At 41.8% G+C, this 15,135-nt stretch overlaps 1 long non-coding RNA gene across 1 annotated transcript; it reads right to left on the reverse strand.

Annotated features, from left to right (window-relative positions):
• Window positions 1-8,851: 8,851 nt before the first annotated feature.
• On the reverse strand, window positions 8,852-11,282 carry LOC145657939 (uncharacterized). The gene is made up of 3 exons (XR_014123892.1): window positions 11,206-11,282; window positions 9,496-9,615; window positions 8,852-9,329 (listed from the first exon to the last, which is right to left on the reverse strand). It is a non-coding gene; the product is annotated as an uncharacterized LOC145657939 (long non-coding RNA).
• Between the last annotated feature and the right edge of the window lie 3,853 nt (window positions 11,283-15,135).

Consider the following 15,135-nt stretch of genomic DNA (forward strand, 5'->3'; position numbering starts at 1 on the left):
CGTCCTTAGCTCAGTCAGTTCTGTAAGTTCTGTAAGCGATGAGTAACTCAGGTTCAGTTTTCTGCCAGTTGCCATTTGTGCCTGGTAATCCTTGACAGTACCTACCGTTAACCACCTTGTCATTAGTAATTGAATATGCACAGGACGTGTAACACAGATAAGGGTTGACTAGCAATGTAGTAATAAATCACGAGAATTGATGATAATAAAAAATTGCTGGCAACAAATTTCTTTATTGACTGAGATAAATGAAGGAAGACATTTTAAAATGGCCAAGGCTGGACATGTAGAAAAGGAGCATGACAGAAATCTTTTTCCCATTTAATCCATTTTTATATGTAAATGACAAAATGGACAACCCAGCATGTGACCCAGGCCATGCAATTCTAAAATAACAAAAAGAGGAAACAAAACCAAAAAAAAAAAAAATAGAGATATTGAAATCTAGTATGCATAATTTCAGACAGACAGGTCCAACGGAATAAACAAAAACTGAGATAGATACAAATAATCAGCAGATGTAATGTAGCATTCTTGATTTGATCTAGATTCCAAGCATTGACATATTTATTATCCTCCAGAATAAATCAGCCTTTGAGCTGGTAGCAAGCCACGTCCAACTTTGTAGTGCTGAGTGATGCTGAGGTGTCTGGGTGCTGTCCGGTTAACACCAGCACGAAGGCACTTATCTGGATATCTAGATCGGAAGTAACACTGTGCCCAGGAATATAATGACAGGATCTAATGACAAAGTATTATTGGATATATTGCTTGCCAAAAGGTATTAACATGCGCATAAGCTCACAGTGTAGAAATGTGCTCACACATGCTTGGCATTTAATGTGCAAATCAGGCATAAAATCAAGTTTTGCAATTTCTGGGAGGAGATGAATAGCCTGTGAATGATTTTGAATTGATTAGAGGTAAAGTTGAGGCGGATGCAGACCAGCATATCATCCCATATGTCCCCTGGGATAATTACAATAAAATCTATTTCCTCGCCAATTCTTCTGGAGTTAGTGTTCAGTGGGTTTCCTCATTTCAGTTAAAAAATACCAAGTGTTTAGTATTAAAGTCAGCTGTTTTTATAAAATAATCCATATTGAGGCATAAGATAATAGAATGAACATAACCACTGGTTGGTAGAATTGGTAGATGGGTAGAGATGGTGAGGGAATTCAAGAAGTCAAGTTAAAGTCAAAGTAAAAAAATTTTATATAGCACTTTTTACGATAGCCATTGTCACAAAGCAGCTTTACAAATGTCCGAGTCCAAGCACCCAGTGAGCAAGCCAAGGGCGAGAGTGGCAAGGAAGAACTCCCTAGAGCATGAGGAAGAAACCTTGAGAGGAACCAAGACTCAAAAAGGGACCCCATCCTCCTCTGGCCAGAGGTGAAGGTTACCACATATCGAAGCAAAGGACTTAATGTGGCTCTGAATTTCAAAGAAGCATTATTTTTTCTAGGCCCAAATTGTTACAAAATAGCAAAATACACAATATACTATGTATTGAAACTAAACTTTCCCTAGAGTTCTTGACAGGGAACATATGAAGGTAACAGCAATATGATTTAATATCTAATCACACACAGACTGTCATTAGTAAACCATTCTTTAATACATTTTAGATGGGCTGTCAAGATATAGAACCACATATTAGTGGTGCAGAGTTAAGTTAATTTTTTTCTTATACCCCTGCAAAGACAAAAATCTCGGATAGTTGAGATTTATGAGCCTTTTGTTTTAAAACATCCTTATAGTGATCAGTTGCAGAATAGTCATTTTCACCATACTTAATCTACCCATCAAGAAAAAAACACAAGACACATTCAGTACTGAAGATTGTATAAGTAATGGGAGAGGGGGGTGTTATTTACAAAAAAGTCACCCAATGTGGTGATGCTATAGCATAAGTTATAGCAAGAAGAAGGGGAGTAGGTCAGTCTGATCAGTATGGGGGGGTATCATTGTGGAGTTAGAAAAGTGGATCCTGACAACATCTTCAAAAAGCTTAAAAACAGCTTTCCTTTTGGTTTGGGTGGAGAAGGATCGTGGCGTCTACTAACAGCAGAGCAATAAACCCCTAAGAACCGAGATCCTTAGGATTGTTCTTGGCTTCTCCAAAATCCGGTGTTACATTAGATGATTTAAGTGGAAGCGGAAGTGTCTTTCACCGTGGATGTCTTCAAATGTGTAGGAGGACTTTGCACTTAAGAATTACTGAGATATAGTAATATGGTATGATATGGTAAGAAAAACTGAGACCATGGTGTGTTTTACCTGTCCACCCGAAGAGAGAGTAGCTCGTATGATGAAGTAAATGGCAAAGTAATCTCTACTCCTCAGTCACTGGGAACTGTAGGAGTGACTGCTGAAAACCAGAGGCATTAGAACATTATGGCTTTAAAACTTTAACTTGATTTGTTGGGGTTTTTTTCTGGAGAAAGTCAAGGGTCTTTCCCTGATGTTTCACGGTAATGATGAAAAACTGAAAAGTTTGATTTACATACATGTAGCAAGGACCAAGGACAGCAACCACACCTAACCTCAAACCAGATAAAAAACATGCACTCTGACCACCAGACCAGAGAGCCCACTCTCTAACCAAGCAACCAGAATGCACATTTACCTTCCTGAGTGATGGTCTCTATCGCAGTACCCTCTCTGGCGGAGGGGGGCGGCCTCCGTCACGGTATGCATTTCGTATTTTCCCAGTTATAACCATGCGTTTGTGTAAACATGAGTCTGGAGCTCAACTGCACTGGATAGTAGTAAATGCTGAAGATAAATGTTTCTTTAAATAGCTTGAACAGACTTAATAGATTATCATAATCATTAGTTACTGCACTAGGAATGGTATTTTAAAATGCTGAGTCCACACAATATTCCTTTTGTAAGTTATATATATATATATATATATATATATATATATATATATATATATAATTAGCAAATATCTAGAACTGAATTTTTTGAGACTATACCTTACTTTAATTACCAATGACATTAGCTAATCTTCTTAAAAGCTTATTTAGATAATGTTCTAATGCCAGGTCTGTGAGTCCTTAAGCCAATTTCATTTCCTTTTGGATTACTCGATTAAATTTGGGGGAGGGGGCGGTGGAGAGGTTGGGGAGAATGCAAATAAGAGTATTAACAAAAGTAATTTACAACCCTTGCAGAAGGCAGAAAGCCAAGATGTGTCAGACAAAATTCACACTTCACACATTTAGTAAGGTGTCTCCTGGATACTCACTCCCCCAAAATTTCAAAAATGTTAAATCTACTAACCATTCTTCTTCACGAGATAATGAGATAGAGAGAGAAAGAATGGGAATTTCATGGGGGAAGGGAATGGAGTCTGCAAATGTTCAGGGGTACACCGTATAAGAGAGCTTCTCCGCTAATAAAGCATCGTTCAGGCAGCTGTGTCTGAACATATAGTCATTTAGAAGCATTGAAGCAACTGTCCACTTGTGCTAAATTAAAGACTTCAGATTTGAGCACATTTACATAATATTCTGCGCTAAAGGAGCATTTGAGTGAACAGAGAATCAAAACAAATTTAAGAACTTCAGGATAAAAGAATCTTCACCATTTGTTTACAGCCTAACATGAATATACCAATCAATAAGGCTATTGAGAGCATGACCCCCCCCCCCCCCCCCCCCCCGACCTACCATTCTAGGCCACTGAAGATAAAAACAGTTTATTGCTGGGGTTTAAGACAAGGCTGTCTTCAGCAACCTTCTGTCTCCATGGACGTTCATGGACATCCGCACTGCCCGGAGCTGAGCCAGGGATTCGTCACAGCAGCCTTTTGCTGGGAAACGAACCTGCTCGGAAAAAGATCAGCTGCTCCTTTATGAGTGTTTATGAGTACCAACAGCTTGCGTGAACACTCCTATAACAAACCCAGCCTCTCCCCTTCCCCCACTGACAGAGCAGTGGGAATTTAGAGCTCACCCAAGAGCCGTCCTTCTGCCTTTGATCTTAAAGTTTGTTTATTTCTTTTTTTAAAGTAATGTTGTCTTGACATGATTTGGTATGTGATACACTCTGGGTGCCAGGAATATTAATCATTTAGAGGCACATAAACTCAACTGTCAGACGGTGAGGTAAATCAGGAATACCGTATTCTATTATGGCCTAACTTTAAAGTCAAACCCCAAAATGCATATCATGCAAAAATAAATGCAAGAAAAGCAAAAGTGTTTCTAAAAGTAGCAAAAAAGCACTCTATGCAAGTAGCAGGTAAATGTGGATGTGGTACCTAGTACTTTACATTTAAAGAGTACTTCCAACAAAAATTTATTATTTTTATGTTTATCAGTTCAGTGCCAATAAATTTATATAAAAAGCTAGTAGGAGCACTAGGAATAAACCTGTGGCATTAACCTAAACTCAGATACCCAAAATGCATAGTAAATTCAGGCAATGATAAGACGGCTGCGCAGGATACACACAGGTATAGTCGATCATAGCTGTTTGAATGATTGCAGGAACAGATGAATTTTGGTTCAGAACTTTAACCTCTGCCACTATGGTGTGATGCTCAGAATGTTTGGATTCTTAAAAAGCGAGCTAAGGTTAAAGGGGCATGAGTTCACTTACGTTTCACAGAAATCACCATCAGTGGCTCACATGACACAACAATAGAGAAACTTACAAGCATCTGTTTGGAGCATCTGCTTGACAGAAGGCAAAGAGGGTTCTAGTAGTGCCCTTATTTAAAACACACACACATACACACACACACACACGCACATACGCACGCACACGCACATGCACACGCACAGACCCACACACACACAAATACACACACACACACTTCCTGAATTCTATCCCCTTAGATAGATATCTCAAATCTATCATACATATAGCTGGTGTTATGAATTAATCAATTTCTTTTATTTGTTACACAAATGTTCATGCTTACATGTTTGTCTGTTCTTGCTTTCTCCCTTATGTATGATGCATAATTACAAATAAAGCCTTAAAAGACCTAAAGACCTGTGGGGGGGGGGGGGGGGTGTAAATGGGCAAAAAAAAAACCTGTGGAAAGACTTGGCACTTCTGGTGCCAAGGAAACAGCTAGGAAAAATGAATCATCTTGTACTGACAATGGCATGCACAGAGAATAATTAGGTGGCTCCATCATCCAAGAGAACTCATGCCCACACACATATTACATAATGTGCACATGAGAGGTCTTAAGGGAGGGTACGAATTCTACTCTTCACTATTGATCTTCCACAGACAGAAAACAAGCAAAGTTTCCAGTAGTAAACTCAGCATCCCTGAGAGTAGTGACAACGGAGGAACACCCTACCTTCCCACAATGCATTAGGAAACCCCCCCCCCCCCAAAAAAAAACAAAAAAACAAAAACGTTTAATGCTGTTCTTCCACTGAATTTGCCTTTAACTGACATCAGCAGGCCAGGGCCCATGCTTTTATACAGAATGTTTTTGAACAGAAATGTTTTAATTAAAAAAATTATTATGTTTTTTTCCTGCCCCCCAAAATTGTCTAAAATTTCTCTCATAATCTGGGCATAAAGAGCAACAAATTTAGCCTTGTATGTTGGCATTATCTGTACATCCAAAAACGTCTTTCCATGGAGATTTATGTCTCGCCATCCTCCTACATGCGGATTACATAACTCACATGCTCCAATAGGGAGGCTCGGCACAAGGCCCTGAGCAGACACTGAATGCAGTACTACCACCAACTAACTGATCTCAGGACAGGACTCCTGACTGCAGGCGTCCAGTGGTACTCTCCTGCAGCTACCATGGTAATCCCAGCCCCTAAAAAGCTACAGCATGTTGGATCGAGGAACGGTTTATTGCATAGCACCTCCTTTAATTGAGATCCCTGGTTTTAGAGAGATAGAACAAAAAGACAGTCAGGTGGTGCAGAGCTGTTTTTCTATGTGACTCTTATGCAAAGACTCTGGCAGGGTACTGTATTTTGCAGGCATCACCAGAATGAAAAAGAAAACATCACATTCTTTTGGCATGTTTCTTTTCTCCAGTGTGGGAGGAATGACATAACAAAGACATAACACACACACACACACGCACACACACACACACACACACACACACACACACACACACGTGCACACACACACACACACACACACACACACACACACACACACACACACACACACACACACACACACATACACACACAGATTTATTATCTACTATTCAGTTTCTTCAGACCGTTCATCTATCAACCTACCTCTTATGTCATGTATCACAGTGTTATGTGATTTAAGTGTTACAGATTTATTGATTTTGTGGTTTAAGTGTTATTAATCAAGTCCGTCCTTAAACCTCTCTGTTTTGGATAAAGTGTTTACTGTATATACATGAAACCTAGTGCATAAGCACTGTTATTATGTCCAGTCTTTTACCAGGCCTTGGAGTTTCAAAAGCAGAAGTCAGCTCTGTCCTATGGTACCTTTATTCATGAGTGGTACTTTAGGGCCCCTTAGAGGGTGGCTTCTATTTCTAAGTGCAGGAAGTGCATACTGGCATTAAAGTGTTCTCGTTGCCATGGCAATCTAGTCAGTTACATGACATCAAATGAACAAGCCTGATGGATACTGACTGGTGACCTAGAAAATCCAGCACTGTAAGGGAAACTCTCAAGAGGAAATCAAACATACAAGAGTAGATGTCCAGAATCAATATAAACTTCATCCAGAAGTCAAAACAAATGGAGATTTACCACTGACTACTTGTGTTTTTGGTATATACGTATATACAAATCTACCATCTCCATTGTGGTTTACTTTAGGAAGCTTTGACTGTAAAATATAGCAAAATCAGACAGGCATTTCAAGTGTAATTTCTCAGCGCTCAGACAGAAGAACACAGCTCTATAATACCATTCTCAATTCTGTGTCATTAATATGTATCCCCAAAGAGTAATTAATGCCCCGTGTGCTTTTTTCAAGTCATCCACCTTGTCATGAGGATAAGGCCAGCGGGATTGATAAGGTTTGTTTTTAATTGGCAGCCTACAATGGATAAGGAGGCTTTCCCTCACCAACCAATCAGATAACGCTGATTAAAATTCCACTACTCTGGTCCTCCAGCCTGCTCTTCTCTCTGGTTGCCACGGGATACCGTTCGTCACTAATAACCACAGGCAGCTGGTCAATCAACAGTCAAATAATAATGATACACTAATGCCAGACAAATTGTGTATCATGGCTGATGAATTTATTGCAGCCGTTATGGTTCAGTCCATTCTTTTCAGAAAGACAAATCATTTCAGGGATTCAGATGGGGGAAAAAGAGCTGTCAGTACCAATCACAGGCCTGAATAGCGAAATATTCCACAGAGACAGGAAAGTCTGTTCACAGTCGCAGGAGGTCTTTTATTAGCTGTTTGTTGACATTAGATGCTGAACTTCGTAAGATGCTTGACAGAATAAACCCCATAACCACTTACGCCTGGCCCCCACCCAACAAATTCTGGAAATTGTGTCCCATTGTGTTGACAACCCCATGTTTCAATGGGTATTTAAATTCTTTGTGTATTCAATGACATAATATGAGGCATTTCACTCATCACCCATGCCTTGAAACCATTTCAAATTGTGCATTGTGATTTAAAACAACAAAACGCGTTACTCTCTGCTGTGACGGTAGTTGTGTGCATAGTGCCGTGGTGTGGCACATTAAAATAGCTAAGAGGATCAACTTTTTTCTCTTTTTTTTTGCTAGATAAGCTGCTTATATACCTAAGAAAACATGTACGGGCCATAACACGGAGGGTGAATGAGAGACTCGGCCACCGCGAGTTTGCCAAGAACGATTGCGAGGGGGGGGGAATCAATTTGGCTTTTGCTGTTATTAATCATTAATCCTTAAAGGTCATTTCATTGGAGGTAAGACCACGGCACTGAGCTCAATGGTCCACCTTCCTCTGGTGCACAGTCCCACTGAGAGGGCTATTGTTCGATATGCATACGTTAGCATAATCTCAGGCACGACTCCACCTGTGCTACAAGGCGCGTCTCGCAGCATGCCTGATCCTCTCTACTTTCCTCAGGCAGAGGGGGTTGCCATGCCAGGCTTCTCTACAATGGAAGAGACCCCTGCGGGTCGACATCCTCCTAGCACAAAGGGCTCAGAGGCAGCGTGGCTGTCAGACTTCAACAAGCACCTTTTAGACCGATCCTGTGCCCTGTCTTGTTGGTGGCTTGAGTTGCTAAAATGAGTGAAATTTAGTGGGGCTGAAAAAAAAAGTAATAAAACAGAAAATGAATAAAACAAAAAATGAAAATGAATATCCAAATCAGGCAGTGCTGAGAAGCAGGCAGTGAGACCACAAGGTTTTAACTTTCACTTTCGCTAGTCTGGTATTGTAACACTACAAATGGGAGACAGATGCTCGCAGATACAATCCAATAACGAGGTTTCATTTGCGACAGGATAATCCAGAGCCGTGGTGAGAAAACAGGGGCAGGTCAACAACCAGAGAGAGCACAAACAAGACACAACGGTCAGGCTGAGGCGTAAACAAGTAAAGAGTCCAAAACTCACTAAATCCAGAAACAGTCCAAGATGGCTAACAGATCACGGGGGGCTGAAGCGGAGATGACAATCAATGAACAAAACAGGACCGTGGCCAGGAAACCAGGCAGAGACAATGCTCAGTACACACGAGATAGGCATGTCAATACTTCATGGCAGACAGATTAGTGCAAATAGATAGATGATAAGAGGAGACAGGTGAAAATGATCGATAACCAGCAGAGGCAGAAAGGATGAGAGTGAGGTGATCGGGGGATGAGCTGGAGTGACAGATGGACCGTTGGAGGGTGATGGGTGCATCACCCCCGTTTATCGGAAGGAAAAAAAAAATAGAAAGACTTGTTTTACACCAGAAACCAAGCCAACCTGCAGAGAGCTCACAACACACGGCAGCCTCCAAGGAGGGTGGTATCACAGGCTGTGATGGGGGTTCGATTTCTTTTCCTGACAGATGAAGAGTCGGGGTTGCTCTAGAGTCCCCTTGGTTCAGTAATTGAATAAGTGATTTGCCACTTGGCAGGAACTGGCGTCTTCCTCTCGGATGCCGCACCAACTCGGCCTCTGTTCTGATGCGTCGAACTCACCACGCGCACGGACGCTTCCTTGTGCCTCTCGTTGACGGCGGCTGGGTCGCTATGGTGCCAGCCACTGGCATCTCCAACAGAAATTCACTGGCTCAGGTAGGTCAGGACGTGTACGTTATACCGGTCAGTCCCAGTGCATCAATCCATTTTCCACAAGCAAGACCTACATCTACATGTTAACGCTATCAGTAAAAATAGAAAAGAAACAAGGCTGGGGTCTCTAGCCAAACTTACTGAATGGGTGACACAAAATAGCTGCTTGTAGGCTATGTGCTTGAAATACAGCTTTGAGACTGTAGAGACTGACTGTAGAGACTCGTTGGAGTAGTTGTAGTTGAAGTCACTTACCGAATTGTGGTCACACTGCGGATCGTCATCTAGGGTCCCAGACATCCCACCTCTCCGTTTTCTCTTCCTCTCCTGGAGGTTCCAGGGCTCTCCTGCATTTTAGCAGGGGCTCCCTGATGCCTGCAAATTATAGACAATATCCCAGAAATATCCCAGAGTGAGAGCGTGAGCGAGAGAAAGACACGCACACACATACACACAAACACACACACAAACGCACACACGCACGCACGCACAGGGTCCGTCTCAATTAAAGTAGGCTGCATCCTTAGCAGCAGCAGAGAAGGTTTTAATGCTACCTCCCTGAAATGGCTTTTTGCAGGGTGGGATGTCTGGTGTCCCGAAAATGGTAGTCAAAATGAAGCTCATAAATTGAATGCTGCATTGATTCAACTGCATCAAAGAGCAGGTCATAAACCATCAATGTTTATTCTGATTAACAAAATAATATCTCAACTGACTGGGCCGATTCATTCTTATTTAAAAGAGGATGGAGTGACTCATGACTAAATCGTGGACAAGATCTGGTGATACATGGTGTGGAAAAAATAATGTGGAAAAATAACACTACACAACCAAGACTAACATTAGCAATATCTGATCTTATTATGCTGGCCTGCACCGCAGCACATTGAGTCCCATTTCATGGGGTGGGGGGTTGGAGGAGGGGTTGGTAGGGTTGGTAAAAGAGACCAACAGCTGTGCTGTATTATGACTTGGCTCAGTGTCAGAACTCAGTGAAACCATGCCCACGATCTCATGGTTCTAAAACTCGATTAAGATTAGCCCTCAACTAATCAAGACTAGTCTAAAATCTTGAAAAACTGTGCAAGTGCCAGGTCTTCTTCAGTTAATGGGGCCTGGGAGCAACACTAAGCATGCAGAAGCAGCATTTAGGCCCAGGACACTGTTCTCAGCTCTCAGGGACAATACTGCACTGCTGTCTTCCAGCTTTGATTTCATGCACTTTATATCTTTTATAAATCCATTTAATTTAAACATTGTATTAAATATATATTAAAATCTACTTTTATATACACATTTCTAATCCATTTCTATTTTAATTATTCATCTTTCAGTTTAATGTATTTTCCACTTTCCGTTCATCTTTATTTTTCTGTTCTATTTAAAAAGTTTTCTTTTCTATTTAGAGCAATTGTATTTAACTTTATTTAAATAAATTGAAATAAATCTAACTTTCTTTTTTGGCAAAAACTTTAGCAAGGTGATAGAGCTCTGAATTTAAATAACAAAGCTTTTTCCAGCCTGTCACGGTGTGCCAGGCACCCAGCCTGAGGGACACGCCCACTGCACACACTGCGTCACAAGGTCATCGCACCTACCCTTCTCCCAATCACCTGATTACTGAACATGAGCACTTCTCTCTACTTTGTAAGCCCACAGTGTATAAAAACGTCTAGACAAATAACAATACAATAATACAATAAGGCCTTGCCTTAAATTACAAATGTTTTTTTTATTTTATTTTATCATTATTTTTATTTTTAAAAAGAATTAAAAGAAAAACAGGATTCTCCAAATGCAAATGACATAGATAGATAGATAGATAGATAGATAGATAGATAGATAGATAGATAGATAGATAGATAGATAGATAGATAGATAGATAGATAGATAGATAGACAGACTAACATTATTAATCATAAAATCAAGTAAACACAGAGGACAGTCAAGCCCTTCTTCACATACCCATAATCCCAAGGTCTACACAGTATTGGACATGACTGCATGAGGCTCCAAACCCTAAACCCATGACATTTAACGACCGTGGCTGGAGAAAAAAAACATGCTAATAAACCAGGGGGGATTCATTATGTGCGTGGGCAGGTGTCCTCACCGAGATTAATGGCCAATATCCGCCTTTAATGGCCATGCGGTAGAGTAGGGTGGGTTTAGCTAATTAAAGCCCCAGCCTTAAATAAGGAAAACGCCAGCGCAGCAAGACCAAAAAGTGCCTTGGCCTGCAAGTTCTCCAAAGCAATGATCAGTACAAGAGTCACATCATCCGCTTCTGCGTAACAGAGTCCAGAGGCTCAGTCGCAGGGAGGGAACTGCAGAACAGAGACCACAGGGCACGTGAAACAAGCCACGCTCGCAATTACAAAATATCTGCACAGATACTTTTTAAAGATGCATTTTAAAGAGCAGCTCGTGAGGTCCCCCCCACCTGTGTTTGTGTGGTTGGCTACTTAATGAGGACGTAGTCTGAGAGCTGTTGGAAGTTCAGCGCCGCGTGATGTCAAGAAAGGGTCTGATTTTGTTTGTAAGGAAAGTCCTCAATCATTCCTTCACACTGTGATCTCCTTCCCTCCTCTCCTGCTTTTCCATCCTTAACTTTTGCACATGGACTAAAGTTAGTGAGCATTTTAGCCCATTTGCGGTCTACCGGTGGCTGGCTGGGAACAGAGTGAACACCATGTGCCAGATCTAATCGACACGGGGCTTTCCTAGAGATGCATATCAGGCATTTTGGTACATTCAGTGGTGGGGAAGCATGAGAGAAACAGTCTGAAGGACAGGGACGAAGTTCTATGTGCTCACACACACACACACATACACACACACACACACACACACACACACACACACATATACATACATACACACATAGACAGTTTTTGGCATGGGAAATACCCACACCATCTACCAAAAGTTTGGCTTTAGCAGAGAAAATGATGAGTTCATGCTGGTAGCACAGGTGCCCTGGCATCCTCTAATCCTCAGACGGTTATCACGGTGCTCACCTTTTAAATCTGTTTTGGATACACACATTCCCCAGTAGGCTCTGCTGGCCAAACAAGCTGTCATTTCAAAAGCAAATTAAACCTTCAAGGTCGTGGTGAATGAATGATAAGAAATGTAGAAAGTAAACATAAGCTTAACCTGTCACCCAGTGTGATCATAACCCCTGAATAATAATAATAATAATAATAATAATAATAATAATAAAACAGTAATGTTTAATAGTAATGGAGAAATGATAGATTTTGTATTGCTTAATGAGGATGCAGAACTGAAAAACTAGCACTGTGTTAAATAAACAGCCCAAGGACTTCAGTCATTTTGACCAATCTGATCCTTGAGTTTCAGGTACAATGTGAAACAGCCAATATGCCTAATGAAGAGAGTTTCAGCATGGTCTTAAGGAACTGTTCATATTATTGAGAGTTCACTGCCTTAGCCAGATGCCTCAGAATGTTCTGAATGTTGGGCAAGGCTGTACTGACAGAGCTGTATCACTCCTCTGTACTGACAGAACTGCATCACTTCTCTGTACTGACAGAGCTGTATCACTTCTCTGTACTGACAGAGCTGTATCAGTCGTCTTTACTGACAGAGCTGTATCACTCCTCTGTACTGACAGAGCTGTATCACTCCTCTGTACTGACAGAACTGCATCACTTCTCTGTACTGACAGAGCTGTATCACTTCTCTGTACTGACAGAGCTGTATCACTTGTCTGTACTGACAGACAGACCTGTATCACTTGTCTGTACTGACAGAGCTGTATCACTTCTCTGTACTGACAGAGCTGTATCACTCATCCGTACTGACAGAGCTGTATCACTCGTCCGTACTGACAGAGCTGTATCACTTCTCTGTACTGACAGAGCTGTATCACTCATCCGTACTGACAGAGCTGTATCACTCGTCTGTACTGACAGAGCTGTATCACTCCTCTGTACTGACAGAGCTGTATCACTTCTCTGTACTGACAGAGCTGTATCACTCATCCGTACTGACAGAGCTGTATCACTCGTCTGTACTGACAGAGCTGTATCACTCCTCTGTACTGACAGAGCTGTATCACTCGTCTGTACTGACAGAGCTGTATCACTCGTCTGTACTGACAGAGCTGTATCACTTCTCTGTACTGACAGAGCTGTATCACTCATCCGTACTGACAGAGCTGTATCACTCGTCTGTACTGACAGAGCTGTATCACTCCTCTGTACTGACAGAGCTGTATCACTCGTCTGTACTGACAGAGCCGTATCACTCGTCTGTACTGACAGACAGACCTGTATCACTCATCCGTACTGACAGAGCCGTATCACTCGTCCGTACTGACAGAGCCGTATCACTCGTCCGTACTGACAGCCAGACCTGCATCACTCGTCCGTACTGACAGAGCCGTATCACTCGTCCGTACTGACAGCCAGACCTGCATCACTCGTCCGTACTGACACACAGACCTGCATCACTTCCTTCTCAGCTGTTCTGTCTGTGGTCATGTGACAGAAAGCTGAGCACCTGCAGTCTCTGATGTCTTGTCCATAGCTTTCTTGCAGGTAAATGTAATGGGCAACGTAATGTCACCAAGTCATTCAGATGCACTGAAGTGCAGCGAAGGAAGAGGCTGTCATCAACATACCAATGACAAAACATTGTTTACATGCGTCATATCATTATAAACATCATTATGATATTGATATATATATGTGTGTGTGTGTGTGTGTGTGTGTGTGATCATGATCAGCCTTTAAGTTGTTGAAAACACCTACATTTCGGTGTTGTCTGGTTATCGCCATCTTCTAAATCTTCTATCTACCAGTCAGACAAACAGTGGGCACCTTTAATCTAAACTATCTGACAGGAACAGTTCCACTCTCATTCAGCGAGCACTTTGGCCGCTTGACGTGACCAGCCGCGCTGTGTTAAAGCTAATCTCGTGAATGACACAAAGCAGGGCCTTGGAAGCAGTTCACGGCCAGAGGAGCCGGTCGGTCATCGTCGCCCTAATCAGCTGAAGTAGAGCGCTGGCAGGAGCTCAGGGGTGCGAGCCCAGAACTGCATGCCGCCGCATAACAAGAGCCATTAAAGGTCCTGCTACTCTGTGACATGAAAAAGGGGGAAATCGATAGCTCGGCCGCTGTAACATTTTAGCTTAGCGCAGTCCGCAACCACTTGGGTGTGATTTATGAAGGCTTGCGCGCTGGGGCTTCGGACCCAATCAGAAACGGTCAGGTGCCACAGGTCAGTGGTTTGGTTACATGTGTAAGTATACAGGCTCAGGCTTTGGTCCCACAAATGCTATTAGCATGGGTAAAGCACCTTTGCATATTTAATTGCTTGTTAAAGCATGTTAATAGAGGTCTCCTAATTGATCATTAACAAGGAGACACAATTACCAAGCTGAATGAATCATTCTGTTGGAACCATCTTCAGTGCTTTCAGCGTATAGGTAATCCACTTATATGTTAATTTAAGAAGATTTCATCTATCAAATCCCAAAGATTATATTGCACTATATCCATACATCCGCTCAGGACCAGCATATACATGGGCCTATACATGGTTAGGTTCTTTAGGTCATTAACAGTGAGCTATAAATAAGCACAGTGTGGTTGCACACACACACACACACACACACACACACACACACACACACAGACACACACACACACACACACACACGCACACACACACACAAAGAGCATACACCAACAACATAAAGAGAATATTAACTATACTACTGTAAAGTATTGTAATATAGTACAATGTTGCAGATAACCTTGCCACTAATATATTCCCTAGCAACCATAATGACAACTGTTACAGGTTATGGGGTGTGTTCAAAGTGACACATCTGGGTACGGTAATCCAGATTTATCTGAC

Source organism: Electrophorus electricus, chromosome 5, assembly GCF_041902795.1.
Source record: "Electrophorus electricus isolate QZ-2024a chromosome 5, ASM4190279v1, whole genome shotgun sequence".
In the NCBI taxonomy this organism is placed as follows: domain Eukaryota; kingdom Metazoa; phylum Chordata; class Actinopteri; order Gymnotiformes; family Gymnotidae; genus Electrophorus; species Electrophorus electricus.